Raw genomic sequence first — 14872 nt, forward strand, 5'->3', positions numbered from 1 at the left:
CGGGACGAGCGTGCGATGCTCCTGCAGGAGCAGACTGGAGATACTGGTCCTGCTTCCTGTCCCAACCACAGGAGACACTGCCTTGGAAGATATTTCAGGCAGCTGCTGAAGGGGCAGAATCTGGCATTTGCTGTTGGCCTCTGGGAATTGTCAATGGAAGCTCTGATAATTAGAGAAGTGACAGGTAATTAATTATTGGGTGAAAGCACATTGTGTGGGGCTCACTTGCACCCTGCATTCAGGCAGTGACACGGTCCTGTTTTCCTAATGGGGAGGGACAGAAATTGTAACTGAGGAAGCCTTTCCCTGAGCAAATGCCCATTTTGCTACCCATCCAAACCCTTTAAATTGCAAAACCCTGTACAAAAATAAGCAAACACTGCAAGCCAGTGGCCTGGGAACATGTAAACTGGGTACCTTGCCCAAGATAGGGTCAGGACAGCTCTGAGAAGGGGAAGGAGCAGAGCTCTCAGGGATATTTCAGGCTTGCTGGAGTCATACCAAGGCAGGCTGGAAGGAGTTCTCTGCTCTGATGAAGTTCTCCCTCCCTGGATGCTGTTCACATATGCCTGCCAAAAATGACTTATTACAGACGCTCCACAGCACTCCTGGAGAATGAGGATCTGGAGACTCTTCTCTCTTTCAGAAAGCACCAGATTTCTGCGAGGGGCACAGAAAAAGTTTCCTTGGGGCTGCACACACCCCCTGCCTGCCGAAGTCACTTGGTGTGATTGCTGTGGTTTCAGGTGCACAGCAGATTGTGCGGTGGGCTCCATGCAGTCGTGTCCAGTGAGAGTTACCTGATCTGGGGAACAGAAGCAGAAGGTTTGCTGCTGTTTGCCAGAGGTGGTTAGAAATGCTCTGGGGGAGGTGGGATCAGGCTGAGGCTTCCTGTGGATTCTCCTCCTTCTCTGGTCTTGTTTGGTGGAGGAACATGAGGCCCTGGCCCTGCACGCACCTCCAGCACGGCTGGGCAGGGCTTTCATCAGGGTTGAAAGGGTTCAGCAGAATGCTGGATGGATGTGTGGAAAGATGGACAGACAGCTGGACACCTGAGTGACTCTGTGTCAGGGCATGAGCGTTCCCACGTGCTGCCTGGGCTGGTAAAGGCAGTGCTTCCATGTCTCCCCTTTCTCTGCCTGCCTTCCATGGCAGAGTATTTCTGGGCATACCTGGAAGCGTCCACCCCTGCATGGTTCAAACCATCCCACAACGAAACAATTTTCCCAAGCACATGGACAACTTCTTAAATATTTTCTTATGAAAAATAGTGTTCCAGCACAACCAGCTTGGACATCCCTGCCTGGTGGCCAGCAAAGCCCCTGCCCCTGGTGTGCTCAGTCCCAGGCAGGGACCTCCCCTGTGCTGGCAAAAAGGGCTAGATTTTGGAGGGTGTCCCTGCTGAGTGAGCAGGGACAGAGTCCCCTGGAGCCACAGCTCTGTCTGGAATGTCAGGCTGAGAACTGGTGGGCAAGCAATGTTCCTGCGGTGTTTGCCCCTGCTGTGCCCAAGGGAAAAGGAGCCAGCGTGTTCTGTTTGAGCAAACATGATTGCACCAAGGGAAGTGGTTGCATTGTGCTTTTGGCTTCCCAGAAGTGACGTTGAGGAGAAGGGACAGCAGCCACCGCCATGGCCATTCAGGTTTCAGGGCCTGTCAGGCTCAGGTCAGCTCCCTGCTGGCCAGTATGAGCAGTCCCTCACCTTTGGCTCCTTTGTCCGTGATTATTTTTCCCATGGTTGTTCTTCTTTAGGATGGCTTTCAGTAAATCCCAAACTGAAGTGTGGCTGTTCTTTTCCTACCCTCCTGCTTTCCATGGCAGAGGCTGCAGAATGGAATGGAATGGAATGGAATGGAATGGAATGGAACGGAATGGAACGGAACGGAACGGAACAGAACAGAACAGAATAGAATAGAACAGAATAGAATAGAATAGAATAGAATAGAATAGAATAGAATAGAATAGAATAGAATAGAATAATGGACCAGGATAGGATAAAATACTAAAACAAAATGCTTTCAGTTGAAAGGGACCTGCAGTGCTGATCTAGCCCAGCTGCCTGCCTGTTTCTCTTCCTCAAGGGAGCGTGGGGAGGTGGGGATGGTGAGAAGCAAAGAGCACTGCCCCAAGTGAGTGTTTGTTTGTGCCTGATTCAGAGCTAAATCCAGCCTCTCCAAGTGCCAGGCAGTGGAGCTGTTACCATATGTGCTAGAGGATGACAAATAAAGCACGATGAAGGATACGGCAGAATAACATATGGCAGTGTAGACAGGCTCTCGGCAAGGGAAGAGATGGGGAGAGCCAGCGCTCCCCGCGCCCATCCGACACCTCTTGTCAAGTTAAATGCTATTTTAGTACAGACAGCGATGGCAGCCTGTGCGCGCAGGGAGCTCGCACCCGCCGCGTCCTGCCAGGGCTCGGCAGCCTTGCAGCTCCAGCAGCTCCTTCTCCACTCGGCTGGTCTCTGCCTTCCCTCCCGCCGTGCTGCTGCTGCTGCAGCTCCCTGGAGCTGCTGCTGGATGAGATATTCCAGCAGCCTGGGTCGGGCTGGCAGGAGGAGCAGGTGGTGCCCGTGGCAGGAGCGAGCTCCTCCACCACCCCCCCGGCAGGGCATGCGAGCCTGTGCTCGGCCTCAGTTCTGCTTCAATAGCAGGGAGCTGAGGAACGCCCACAGTCCGAGGGACGTCCTATCCATTCCTCTAGCGATGATTGCTGGCAGTCGGCATGAGAGAGCAGCAGAAGCACCGGGGAGTGTTTTACCTGACAGGAGGAAGGCCGTGTGCCAGCAGCACAAAAATTTCCTGCTCCCCTTACCCGGCCTGTTCTGCGGAGCCAGGAAAGCAAAATGTGTACTTCTATCAGCTGTTTGCTCTGGCTCCATGCTTTGCCTTGCTCATTATTGGTATAAAGCTGCTCTTGGCAGCGGGAGCAGACAGTAAAACGCTCCCCAAAGGAACCAGGCTCTACGATCCCTCGGGGCACTAGAGTGACTGCAGCTTGTCAGGACATGTTTCCCCTGAGGAGGAGCACTACCGCAAAGCCATTTATTTCAGGCAGAAATCAGCTGCCTGACCTGCGTCGCTATTCAGGATTTGTTCAGGAGCTGCTCATCTGCCAGTCCCGTGTCGCTCCGCAGGAGGGGCTGAGAGTGCTGCTGCTCCACTGCCGGAATGTTCCTTGGAGTTGGGGACAAGTCACTCTTCCCACCATTCCCTCTCTGCAGCCTTGCCCACGGAGGGTGGGATTCACCCCGGGAACAGGCCGGGATTCGCCTGCCCTGCCCCAGGGCAGCTGGGGGGCTGTGCCCACGCTCTGGGTGTCCTGCCCTGCTGGGCTGCCCAGGAGCTGAGGACACTAGGGTGGCACCACGCACTTGCAGGTGCAAGGAGCACCAGGCTGGCCCCGCACACGCCTTGGGAAAAGGGTTCTGCTTAGGTTTAAACCCAGTTTCAGGCTGGGTTGGTGCCGGCTTGCTGCTGGCTTGCTGCAGGAGCAGGGGTCCTGTCCCGGCTCTGCCTGGCTCCACATGGATTGCTGCTGCCCATCCTGGACAGACGCCTTCCCTGGCCCCACGTGGATCCACTTCAGTAGGAAACGTTGCTTCTGGCGTCTTGCTTCTCCCAAGGCTGAGTTCCTGTTGTGCCTCCAGGCAGGATGAAATTGGTGAGAAGGAAGATGAACAGTGGGGCAGTTTGGCAGCAGGGACCTCTCCTCCGCTCTGGGGTAGGTTCCCCTTGCCTTCCTCCATGCTGCTTTTTATTCCCTTCACACTGCAGGGGGGGGTGAGCTGCTCCAACCCTTCCCACCCCACAGGGATGGGTGAGCTATTGCCTGCTGGGAGTACCCACAGAGGTTTGTGTAAATGCCCAGTTTGCTGTGACAGAGCAGGGATGTGGCTCCAGGTGGTGGTGGGAGCAGACACAGAATCGGGACCTGCAAGCGAGCCCCTCTCTGCTCTCTCCCTTCCTGCCCAGTGCTTCTCTGCTCTTCAGATGGTGCCTGGGGTTTTTTCTTCCTTTTCCTTTTATTTTTCTTACACGGGTATTTTTATCCTTTTGTCTTTCACTCTTTGGGCTTGTGGGTGCCTGTTGCAGCCGCTGGTGCCTGTGGGTGCAGACAGGAGGGAGGTCTGGGAGGAGATTTCAGCCACAATAAGGCAAATGACGCCAGGCCCAAGCACAGTTCATAAAGCCGTGCTGCTTGTCAAGCCCAATCACGTCTCAGAAGCAGGACAAGGAACAATTTCCCATCAGGAAACATCTGGAGGCTTGGGTGGCTGAGCCCCAGCGCTGTGCCCCCCAGGCTGCCCTCCTTCCCGTGTGCCCCTCGCGGATGGAGTGCCCACAGCTGGCGCGGGGCTGGAGCGTGGCAGGACGTGGTGGTCCTCAGCCCTGGCACTGTGCTGCTCTTGGTGGCAGCTGCTCCATCCCCTCATGTGCTGGATTTGCCAGGATCTGAGCTCACTGAGCACGGCTGTTCAGACACTTTCCTGCACTCCATGGGGCATTAGGGGCTTCCATGCCAGGGCAGACTTACGCTGGCCCTACTGTTTCAAAATGAAGCCCCCAGACCCTACTTTATCCAACTTTATTGCGATGGAAACAGCCAAAGGGAAAAAATGCTGGTTCCAGGGGAGGCACTTAGTTCTGCTGGTGCTGGCTCTGCATTTCAGTGCCCTGTGGAGATACATGGAAGACCCCAGCAAAACCATCCCTGCCTTTCTTCCCTCTTTCCTGCACCCATGTAAACCAAGAAGGTTTGAAGTCTGGTTTTTTTTGTTGTTTTTTTTTTTTCAAACAATTCCTTTCCTTTTCCCTGTGTTTATCATATTTTCTGTCCCCGTGTCCTTTCTCCTTCTCATCCAGGAAGGCTGGAGAGGGAGAGTTTGTTCTGCAGCCCTCCCTGACCTGCTGTCATGCTCTACCAACATGGGAGACTGAGCCCCCAGGCCCTGGGCCAGCACAGGGCAGGCAGAGACCATGGAGCTGGAGACAGGTGGGAGAAGCATGATGGGGGTTAAAAATAATCCCATGAAAATCAAGGTGGTCTCTTGCAGCCTTCAAGACAGATCCCTGCCTTTCTCTGCAACTCTGAGGACGAAGGACCTTGATGCGAGTAAGGGCTCTGGCCCCTCCGTGCTTCACCAAGGTTTTCATGGCTGAAAACCAGCGTGCTCAGGTGCGCACAGCTTGGGGCAGGGCTGGGTGGGTGGCTGCTGGCTGTGCTGCCAGAGGCGATGCTCAGCAGGAGCCCCTCTGTGCCAGGCCCCCTTGCTGGGCTGAGGGCTCCTGTGGGTGCCCCGTGGGCTCTGTGCAGGTGCCAAGGGCACGGGGTGCAGGACAGCCCAGCTCCTTCCTTAGCCTGCGAGTGCTGGAGCTGCCTCCCTGCTTGATGCCAGAGCTGTTCTGCCACAATGCATTTCTAATGTGCAATAACAGCGAGCATTTTCCTTGTGTGGGAAGGTCAGGTCAGAAGAAAGCCCTGCAGTGGAAGGCAGGCCTCTCCAGCATCCTGCGTGGGAATGCAAAAGCACTTCGTGTCAGCAGTGCTTGCACTGGTCTGCGGATTGCAGGAAGATACATTCTAAAATACCTTCATTGTTATTTAAATTACGGGCACAGAGCATTAATCTCCGTCAGATCTGGAGCACATAAACCTCTGCCCATTTGCAGCGGGGACTGGGCAGGGATCCCCTTCAGCTCCCAGGCCTGTCCTGGTGCTGGGAGGCTCCCGGTGGATGTCCGTGTGTCCCAGAGCTGGGCACTTGGAGTGGATGGAGGCAGCTGCCGTCAGCCCATCCCTCCTGCCCGCTCCCTGCTGCCCAGCCCCGGCGCTAACTGGCAGCAATTCGTGCCCGACCGAGTGACCAGGAAAAGCGGTGGCTAACGAGGGAATCAGTGACGGATTCTGCATCTCGTTTACCAGGAGTTAATTCTCAGAGAATATTTCCACGGCCTTTCAGCGTCTCAGGCTCGAGGCTGGAAGGAAGGAGACAGGTGCCACCTTGTGTGGAAACGTTTCTCCATGCAGCGGGCACAGACAGAATTCCTTTTCCCCTCTGCTTTTTGGTGGCGTCGCTGCGAACTCCTCCCGGAGGCAGAGCGCAGCCCGCCCTCGAGCAGCCCCTGCCAGCGCTCCCAGGCGCACAGCCGCACGGAGCCCTCGCAGGGCGGCGGCGGGGGACGCTGCTCGCCCGGTGACAGCGAGGGAAACCCCAGGGGACAGGAGGGGCTGCCAGAGGCTGGGCACGACCTGGGAAAGTGCGCTGGCAGCCCAGAGACCCCGGGTGTCCTGGGCTGATCCCAGTGTGGGCGGCAGGGGAGGGGGGGATTCTGCCCCTCTGCCCTCCTGCTCGGGTGAGACCCCACCTGCAGAGCTGCCCCAGCCCTGGGCTCCCACAGCAGAGGGACCTGGAGCTGCTGCAGAGACCCCAGAGAAGCCAGGAGCTGCTGCAGGGCTGGAGCCCCTCTGGAGCCAGGCTGGGAGAGCTGGGAATGTTCCCCCTGGAGAAGGGAAGGCTCCAGGGACAGCTCAGAGCCCCTGGCAGGGCCTGGAGGGGCTCCAGGAGAGCTGGGGACAAAATTTTTAGCTGAGCCTGTTGTGATAGGACAAGGTGTAAACTAAAAGAGGAGAGAGACTCCGATTAGAGATTAGGAAGAAGTTCTTGGCTGTGAGGGTGGCGAGGCCCTGGCACAGGGTGCCCAGAGAAGCCGTGGCTGCCCCATTCCTGGAAATGTTTGCACAGACGTTTGTCCCTTCGCATCCCCTTGCCCGGCTCCCCCTGTGCTCTGGAGCTGAGCTGTGGCAGCAGCACCCTGCTGTGTGCCACACCATATTCCAGCCATAGCTGATCCCACAGGACAGCGGTGCTCCCAGGAAGGACCCTGCAGGTCAGCAGCCAGCTGGGTCACACCGGGCTCACCCAGGGAGGAGGGCACGAGTCAGGCTGCACCCTCAGCCGTGCCAGTCTCAGAAGAGCTGGAGAAATCTGGGCCCTCCCAAGGTGTTTATTTAAATACAGCAGCATCTCATGGCACGCTCTGGCTGTGCTGGGCTGTCTGCCCTCTCATGCACTGCTGAGTTATTTTGGTCACTTCCAGTATGGACAGACATTCTCCCTCTGTCCCTTTTCAGCTGTCCAGAAGCATCACAGTGAGCAGTCTTCAGTTCCCTGTCCCAAGTCGGACGATGAAATACTTGTCTTCCCTAACCAGCATCTTAATCAGCTATTGGAGAGGAAAATAACCTTGATGCCTGGCTTTAGGAGAACAAAATGATGAGAACTGTCCTCACTATGGCTGCTGCTCCCTCAGCCTCCCTGTCAGCTGCTCAGGCCCTGTCCCTTGCTGCTCTGACCCCGCTCCTAGTGCTATGGAGGCATTGGAGTCTTGGTCTCTGCTGGAAGGTGTCAGGCTGAGACCACGTATCCAGCACCTCCCTCCTGGGTCTGCAGCCCACTCCTTTCCCCTGTGTCTGCTCTCAGGATGGAAGAGCACATGTCAAGGCTGCTCCAAAGTACTCAGCATGCTTTTCCAGCTCAGAACCTGGCCACTGTCTCCAAGCAGAAGCAGCCTGTCACAGAGAGGTGCAGGTGATGGGACCCTCCTGAGCCCACATGGGATGGGGAGTCTTGAGAGACAAGTGGGAGAAGATGCTGGTGGCTGAGATGGCTGCTGGCCCCTGCTCTGCTCCTGCAGAGGTGAGGGCTCCCTTGGTTCAGCCCCAGGGACAGAGCTCTGAAGCCTGGCTCAAGAATCTGCAGGCTAAAAAATGGGATTATTTTGTGTGTTGTCTGGACTGAGCCTTTGGTGTCAGCATCTCGAGCTGCTTGCTGTGGCCCTAAGTGTCTCTTCTTGTTCTGCACAGCCCCTGAAGTGGCCAGTGTGTCCAGGACCTATGTCTTTGGGATGACCCTAGGCCACTGGGGCCAGGCTGGGAGCCACTGCTGTCCTTCTCTGCTGTGCCCTGGTGCAGGTGGATCAAACCAGTTCTCTGAGGTTGCCCTGGCACAGGGCTGATGGAACAGGAGCAGGAGGAAGAGACTCCTCGGTAACAGCTGAAGGTGCTTTAGGCTTCCTCAGAAGCCAGGAACATCTTTGTTGGATAGCTGTGGGGCTGGGGCTTTCTGCTCCCGAGTCCTCTCGCCCTCCTCCCCGCTGGGAGCAGCCCGGGCAGCCTGGCACCGCGGGCTCCGGGCAGGCGGCGGGCTCGGGGCTCCGTGCGGGCACAGTGGGCTGTGCTGGCTCCTCGCCCCCTTTCCTTTCGGGCCGCTTTGTGGGCTGGCAGCCGGGAGGGAGCGGCAGGAGCGTCCGCAGGCACAGGCGGGACTGAACCCGGCGCTGTGAGCCGCCCTCTCAGCAGCTGCCGGGGACTGGAGTGTGGCGGGCTGGTGACAGAGCCCTGTCCTTCCCTTTCCTCCTCTCCATCGCATGGACCAGATCGACAAACTCTCCACCGCCCTGCGTGTGCCGGCACTCCGGGAGCAGCCAGCGCCGGGAGCCCTCCCGAAGCCCCAGCGGGATGTGCCGGTGCCGGTGCCGGTGCCGGTGCCGGTGCCGGTGCCGGTGCCGGTGCCGGTGCCGGGGTCGGTGCCGGTGTCGGTCTCGGTGCCGGCGCCGGTGCCGGTGCCGGTGTCGATGTCGATGTCGGTGTCGGTGCCGGTGCCGGTGCCGGGGTCGGTGCCGGTGCCGGTGCCGGTGCCGCCCAGCCGGGAACGGCGCCCGCTCGCCGGCACGGCCCCGGTCGAGCCGGGGAAGGCTTTGGGAGCTGCAGCTGGGGCTGGCAAGGGGACACGAACAACATGTGTTACAATGCCTGGAACTTAAATATTTTGCTGCTATAAATGTTAGCAACGAGAGCTCTCGTTACATTTAAATGCCAGATGACAGAAGCAGAGGCCAAAAAAAGCTCCTTCCCAGCCAGGCAGAAGGAGAGGGGGCGACTGCGCCGCCGGGGCCGGCGGGACGCGGGGCTGGCGCGGGGGACACCGCTGCGGCGACAGCGGGCACGGCGACACGGGGCTGCGGTGGCAAAGGGACTGCTGGTGCGCTGCTCAGCGCGGTGGGGCTGGCACCGGGCAGGGCTCTGAGAGCCCCGAGGTCCGCGGCAGCCACCGTGGTGGCCCGGGGGACAGCTCTCCGATGATCCGCGAGTGGCGTGTGACATGGAAATGAGCTTGCCAGGGTTTCCACCCTGAGCCCCCGCGGCCGGCGGCTCCGCGGTGAGAGTTCCCACGGGCAGAGCCTGGGTCTGAAAGGCTCCCCCCTCAGCTCGGGAGTAGTTTTCATCGTTTATGTTTCGGCATAATTTCAATGAATTCCAGTTGGCTGTTCCTGAATAACACTCAGAGCAGGAGGGAGCTGTGCAGCCCTGTGAAGTGAATCTTTGCAATTAGAGAACTCGAGCACTTTTTGGTGGGTGTTTTGCTGAAAACAAAGCACTGCATGTGATGGGCTTGGAAAGCACAGGACTAATTACCAGTGCTATTTTAAAAAACGGCATGAAAATGAGTTATGCTGCTAATGCTCAGATGCAAGAACACGGTCTGCTTAATTTAATAATACTGTGTAATTTGTGTAAAACCAAATTGGTAGCAATTAAACATTATTGTTAATTACTTGGAGCTGGGCTCTCCTCGCTGTGCTGAATTGCACCTGGCTCCCCAATGCCCCAAAGTCCACGGGGTTTGTGATGTAAAGACGCACACGAGGTAAGGACCCGAAAAAGGAGGACTGGGGAAGGTGCTGAGGCCCTGTCCAGAGCTGCTGGGACAGCAGGCATGTCCTGGTGCTGTCCTCACACTCACGGGGTGTCCTGGTGCTGTCCTCACACTCTCGGGGTGTCCTGGGGAGTCAGTGGGAGCTGTGCATGCCGCGGAGCTGTTGGGACAGGCCTCACCGGCTGCTCCGGCAGCCCCAGCGCGGCCGCTCTGTGACTCACATGCCTGACTCACAGACGCCTGATGAAATACATGTACTCCCAGTCGCATTCATCACAGATAAATATTAGAACAAGCTCTTTAATTTCAAACCCCAGTGCTTCCTGGGGTTTTCTCAGCAGCTGTGCTCGGGCCAGTTGCTGTGCTGGGAGGGGCGGTGATGCAACTTCTCCACATTGCAACTGCCAGGTTTGCTTGTTTGCATGCATATATACAGATATATATTTAGAAATTTCCTCAAGGCAGAAGAAAATAATTCATGACAAGCAGCAGCTTGGAAGGTCACCTGGATTATTATTTCTGTACCACAGCTCACCTCAAGCATATAAGCAAAGTCTTTATGTGCTGCTGTTAATAATGCTAAAGAGTTAAAAACCTCAGCAGCTCTGAAGGCAATTATCAGGCTGGCTTTGTCTTGCACAGCCTCATTTGTGCTGCAACTAAACTGTATTTTACCATGTATTTTAGAAGGACTAACAGTGTTTGCTGGAGGTGTTCTTGTATTGTTGGGCTCCGTCTGTCCCCAGGGCCCTCCCCGAGGGGTGCTGCTGGCCTGGGCCAGACCCCAGCCCTGCCTCTGTTGGTCTGGAGCAGTGCTCACCGCTCAGCACAGCTGAAAAGGCAGTCCAGAGGGAGATGGTTTCACCAAACGAGGGGCCTGGACTGGGCTCCAGCAGCCCCCTCTTTGAAACATTTCCTCCGTGGCATCTTTCAGCTGCGTGAGCTGTTTCCACGCTCCCAGAGCATTGCAAAGTGGTCTGACTTGAAATCCCAGCTGCTCCAGAGAGAGGCAGAATTTATGAAGAACCAAGGCAGTGCAAGTTACCATGGAAATTGTTTCAAAACAGAGAAGCCTGATTTTGCTGTACTTGCTGTCTTGAGAGGGCTTTCTGTGTGGAAGGATGACAGGGTGAACCTGCCCCACAGCTCAAGGCGCGCTCTGTGTGCGCTGTGCTCTGGGGCCCACAGACTTCTGAAGACCACGGTATTTGCATAACATTGATGTGTTTATTCTGGTGTCTGTGGGTGGCAATTTGTGCCCACAGTGCTCCTTTCACATGGACATGCCATTATACACCCGATTGATGCAAACATTGCCCAGGAAGAAGTTCCAGACTGTTCCCCAGCACGGAAAAAGCCACACGAGGTTCTCCTGCTGGGAACTGGAAGACCCCAATTTAATCACACTCTGCTCCTTGCAAAGCTGTGCAAAGCCAGCCGTGTATGAATACCCCCATCAGATCCACTCCACCTTTCCTTGGGGGACTGTAAAACACCTACACGCCAGATGCTGTGCTGCCCTCGCAGTGCCAGCACGGCACCTGAGGCGCAGAGACAGCCCCGTGATCCTCCCCAAAGCTCAGGACTGCACTTCTGACTCTGAGATGGCCCTGCCAGCCACCAACCCAAACACTTTGTCATGATATCCCTCTCAGCCCGCAGCCCTGGTTTTCTCCCCAAATAACGTTATTACAGATAAGATTCTACTTTCAGCTGGAATTTCCAATCAACAATCATGTTACCTATAAAAAAGGTAATTGAAAAAACCCTGCACTGTTTCTAAAGCAAATTTATTTGTAAGGATGCTTATGATGATAAATAAGAAGTAGCATTCAAAAGAACAGAAAAATAGCCCTGTTTATAGATGATGCTGAGATTACTTCAGTAACTTAATTATTCCCTCTGCTTCACTATTAATTAGAAATCAGTGGCATGTAAACTGTACGTGATCCAGCTACAGGAGGCTGTGGGCAGGAGCTGCCTAATTCCAGTTCCCAGCACTGGTTCCCCTCGTGGCTGTGAATGAGCTCTTGGCAACAGCTGTCCCTTGGTGAGCCATGCGTGGGTTACTCAACGACAGGTTCCAAAATTCATACTCCTCTACCAGATGTAAAGCAGAAACTGTTCCATGCAAAGTGCTCCTAACCCATGCGGCTGCAGTGTCTCCTGGGAGCCCCGCGGGGTTAGTGAGGGGTGGCTCTGAGCCCAGCAGTGTCACCCTTTCCTGGGAGCTGGGATAACCACAAGGGCCACCACTGTCAAGAGTGCTCCAGGCTGCAAATGAGCAGGTGGGTGTTCAGAAGTGTTGGCTGCCAACACCACCTGTGGGGCCGCAAGGGAAACTTGGCACTTCTGGAAATGTAGCTGTTTGGTTAAATTTTGAAAAGCTGCATTAGATACCCAATCTGTAGTCTTCTCTTTTGGAAAGTGGTCCTTGTTAGAGCTGTATTTTCTCCCGAGGAACACCTACACTTGAGCTACTTGAATGTCACATTCAGCTGGTTGGCAGTACACTGCGGAAAATCACCGGCCTTGTGCTGTTGAGCCAAATGTAGACCTATTTGTATTTTTAAGGGAATTAGTATTCTTTTCTGTGTTTAAAACATTCCTATTACTCATAGTGAGTCAAACCCTGGCCCCGTTTGGAGGGCTGTGCATAAATGGGCTGTATGCACAAAGGAGCTCCATTGGGAGCGCTTTCCAAAGCCTCTGTCCACCTGCCTTTTCCCGAGGGAAGGAGCGTTCGCCTCCTGCCCTGGCCCCAGCGCTGTGAGTGCCACCCTGCTGTCCCAGCCCCGCTGTGCCACATCTCCCGTTCTGCTCCTCCGAGCTCCTCAGCCCCTGCCTTGCAGAGGCTCATGCTGCTGCTCGGGAAGCGCCGCCTGCGTGGAGGACAGGCACAACCATGTCCCTTGTGACACGGGAGCAGAATCACACCGGGTCAGGTGGGAAAAGACCTCCGAGATCATCGAGTCCGAGCTGTGCCCGATCCCCACCTTGTCACTCCCGCAGAGCACGGAGTGCCACATCCAGCCGTGCCTGGAGCTCCTCCAGGGATGGGCACCCAAACCTCCCCGGCAGCCCCTGCAAGGTCTAGCAGGCTTTGGAGCGCTCTCTCCTAAGCACCCCCGTGCCCGGGCGTCCCCGGCTGCCGCTGGTGTCCCGGGCAGCGCTGGGCTCGCTGCCGGTCCTTGCACGGCCCCGCGGCTGCCGTGGGGTGCCGCAGCCTGCAGCGCTCAGCAGCATGCAGCATGCAGCATGCAGCACAGCAGCACAGCAGCATGCAGCACAGCAGCACAGCAGCATGCAGCACAGCAGCACAGCAGCATGCAGCATGCAGCATGCAGCACGCAGCACAGCAGCACAGCAGCATGCAGCACAGCAGCATGCAGCACAGCAGCACAGCAGCACAGCAGCATGCAGCGTGCAGCACAGCAGCATGCAGCATGCAGCACAGCAGCACAGCAGCATGCAGCACAGCAGCACAGCAGCACAGCAGCATGCAGCACAGCAGCACAGCAGCACAGCAGCATGCAGCGTGCAGCACAGCAGCGCTGCAGCGGCCCCAGCAGCACACACGGCCTGGCCCGGGGCACGGGCTGCGGCAGGCTCGGGGACCGAGCGGGCAGCCCCGGCTGGCCCCGGGGGAGCGGGGAGAACGGGGTGCCCCGGTCTGACCGCCGGGCTGGTGGGACTTCCCTTCCCAGTGCCTCCCAGTGCCTCCCCAGTGCCTCCCCAGTGCCTCCCCAGTACCTCCCCAGTGCCTCCCAGGGTTTCCCCAGTGTCTCTCAGTGTCTCCCCAGTGCCTCCCGAGGCTCTGGCATCCCCCACTGCCCTGGGGAGGCACAGAGCAGTGCTGGGGCTCACGCCCTGAGCCACGGGGCTGGGCAGAATGTACATGGAGCATCAGATCAATCATATTTGGGAATTTCTCATGTGCTTGGTCTGTTCAGGACTGTTGGGTCTTATTTAAAATGTAGGAAGTCATGTCCTTGTTCCATCACATCAGTGTAGGAGCTCTGTTGTCAGTGATTGGTGCAGTTGTTCTGGAAATCCGCTTCCTTTTCCTGCCCAGGAAGAAGCCCGTGCCTTTCCAGGAGCCTCAGCGAGGCTGGCTCAGCGCAGCTGGCACAGGGACACTGGTGCCACCCAAAGCCAGCGTGTTTGCATCACGGCGACCTTAATGTGCCCGTGGCAGGGGGTGGAACAAGAGGGGCTCTGGGATCCCTCCCAGCCCAAACCATTCCGGGACCCTGGGACCTGGAGTGTGATTGAAGCACGCTTGGAAGAATATATGATTTTGGGGAATTAACTCAGGTTAACCTTCAACTTTAAAAATTATGACATGACAATAACTACTTTATGATTAATTTGGTGTGAAAATCGGAGTCAGATTATTTTTTTAATAACATTTAGCACATCAGTCTAGTACCAGGATATTTGCAGTCTGGCTCAGCCCTGGAGGCACCTCTGGGTGCTGTGTCCAGCTCTGGCTCCTCAGCCCAGCAGGGACAGGAGCTCCTGGAGCTGAGCAAGGGCCTGGAGCATCTCTGTGCCCAGGAGAGGCTGAGGGAGCTGGGGCTGCTCAGCCTGGAGAGGAGCCTCAGCCCTGGCTGTCCCCGTGTGTCTGCCTGTCCCCGTGTGTCCATCTGTCCCCATGTGTCCCTGTGTGCAGGGCGGTCAGAGCAGGCCCAGGCTCTGCTCCGGGCCCAGCGATGGCCCCAGAGCCGCGGGCAGGGCTGAGCCCGGGAGCTCCGGGCACAGGCGGCAGAGCTCCTGCCCGAGCAGAGCCCGGGAGCTCCGGGCACAGGCGGCAGAGCTCCTGCCCGAGCTCCGGGCACAGGCGGCAGAGCTCCGGCCCGAGCAGAGCCCGGGAGCTCCGGGCACAGGCGGCAGAGCTCCTGCCCGAGCAGAGCCCGGGAGCTCCGGGCACAGGCGGCAGAGCTCCTGCCCGAGCAGAGCCCGGGAGCTCCGGGCACAGGCGGCAGAGCTCCGGCCCGAGCAGAGCCCGGGAGCTCCGGGCACAGGCGGCAGAGCTCCTGCCCGAGCTCCGGGCACAGGCGGCAGAGCTCCGGCCCGAGCAGAGCCCGGGGCGGGCCGGGAGCTCCTCCCGGGGCCATCGCAGAGCCACCCGGACACAGCACGGACAGCGCTG

The sequence above is a fragment of the Motacilla alba genome, chromosome 7 (genome assembly GCF_015832195.1).
Source record: "Motacilla alba alba isolate MOTALB_02 chromosome 7, Motacilla_alba_V1.0_pri, whole genome shotgun sequence".
NCBI classification, from domain to species: Eukaryota; Metazoa; Chordata; class Aves; order Passeriformes; family Motacillidae; genus Motacilla; species Motacilla alba.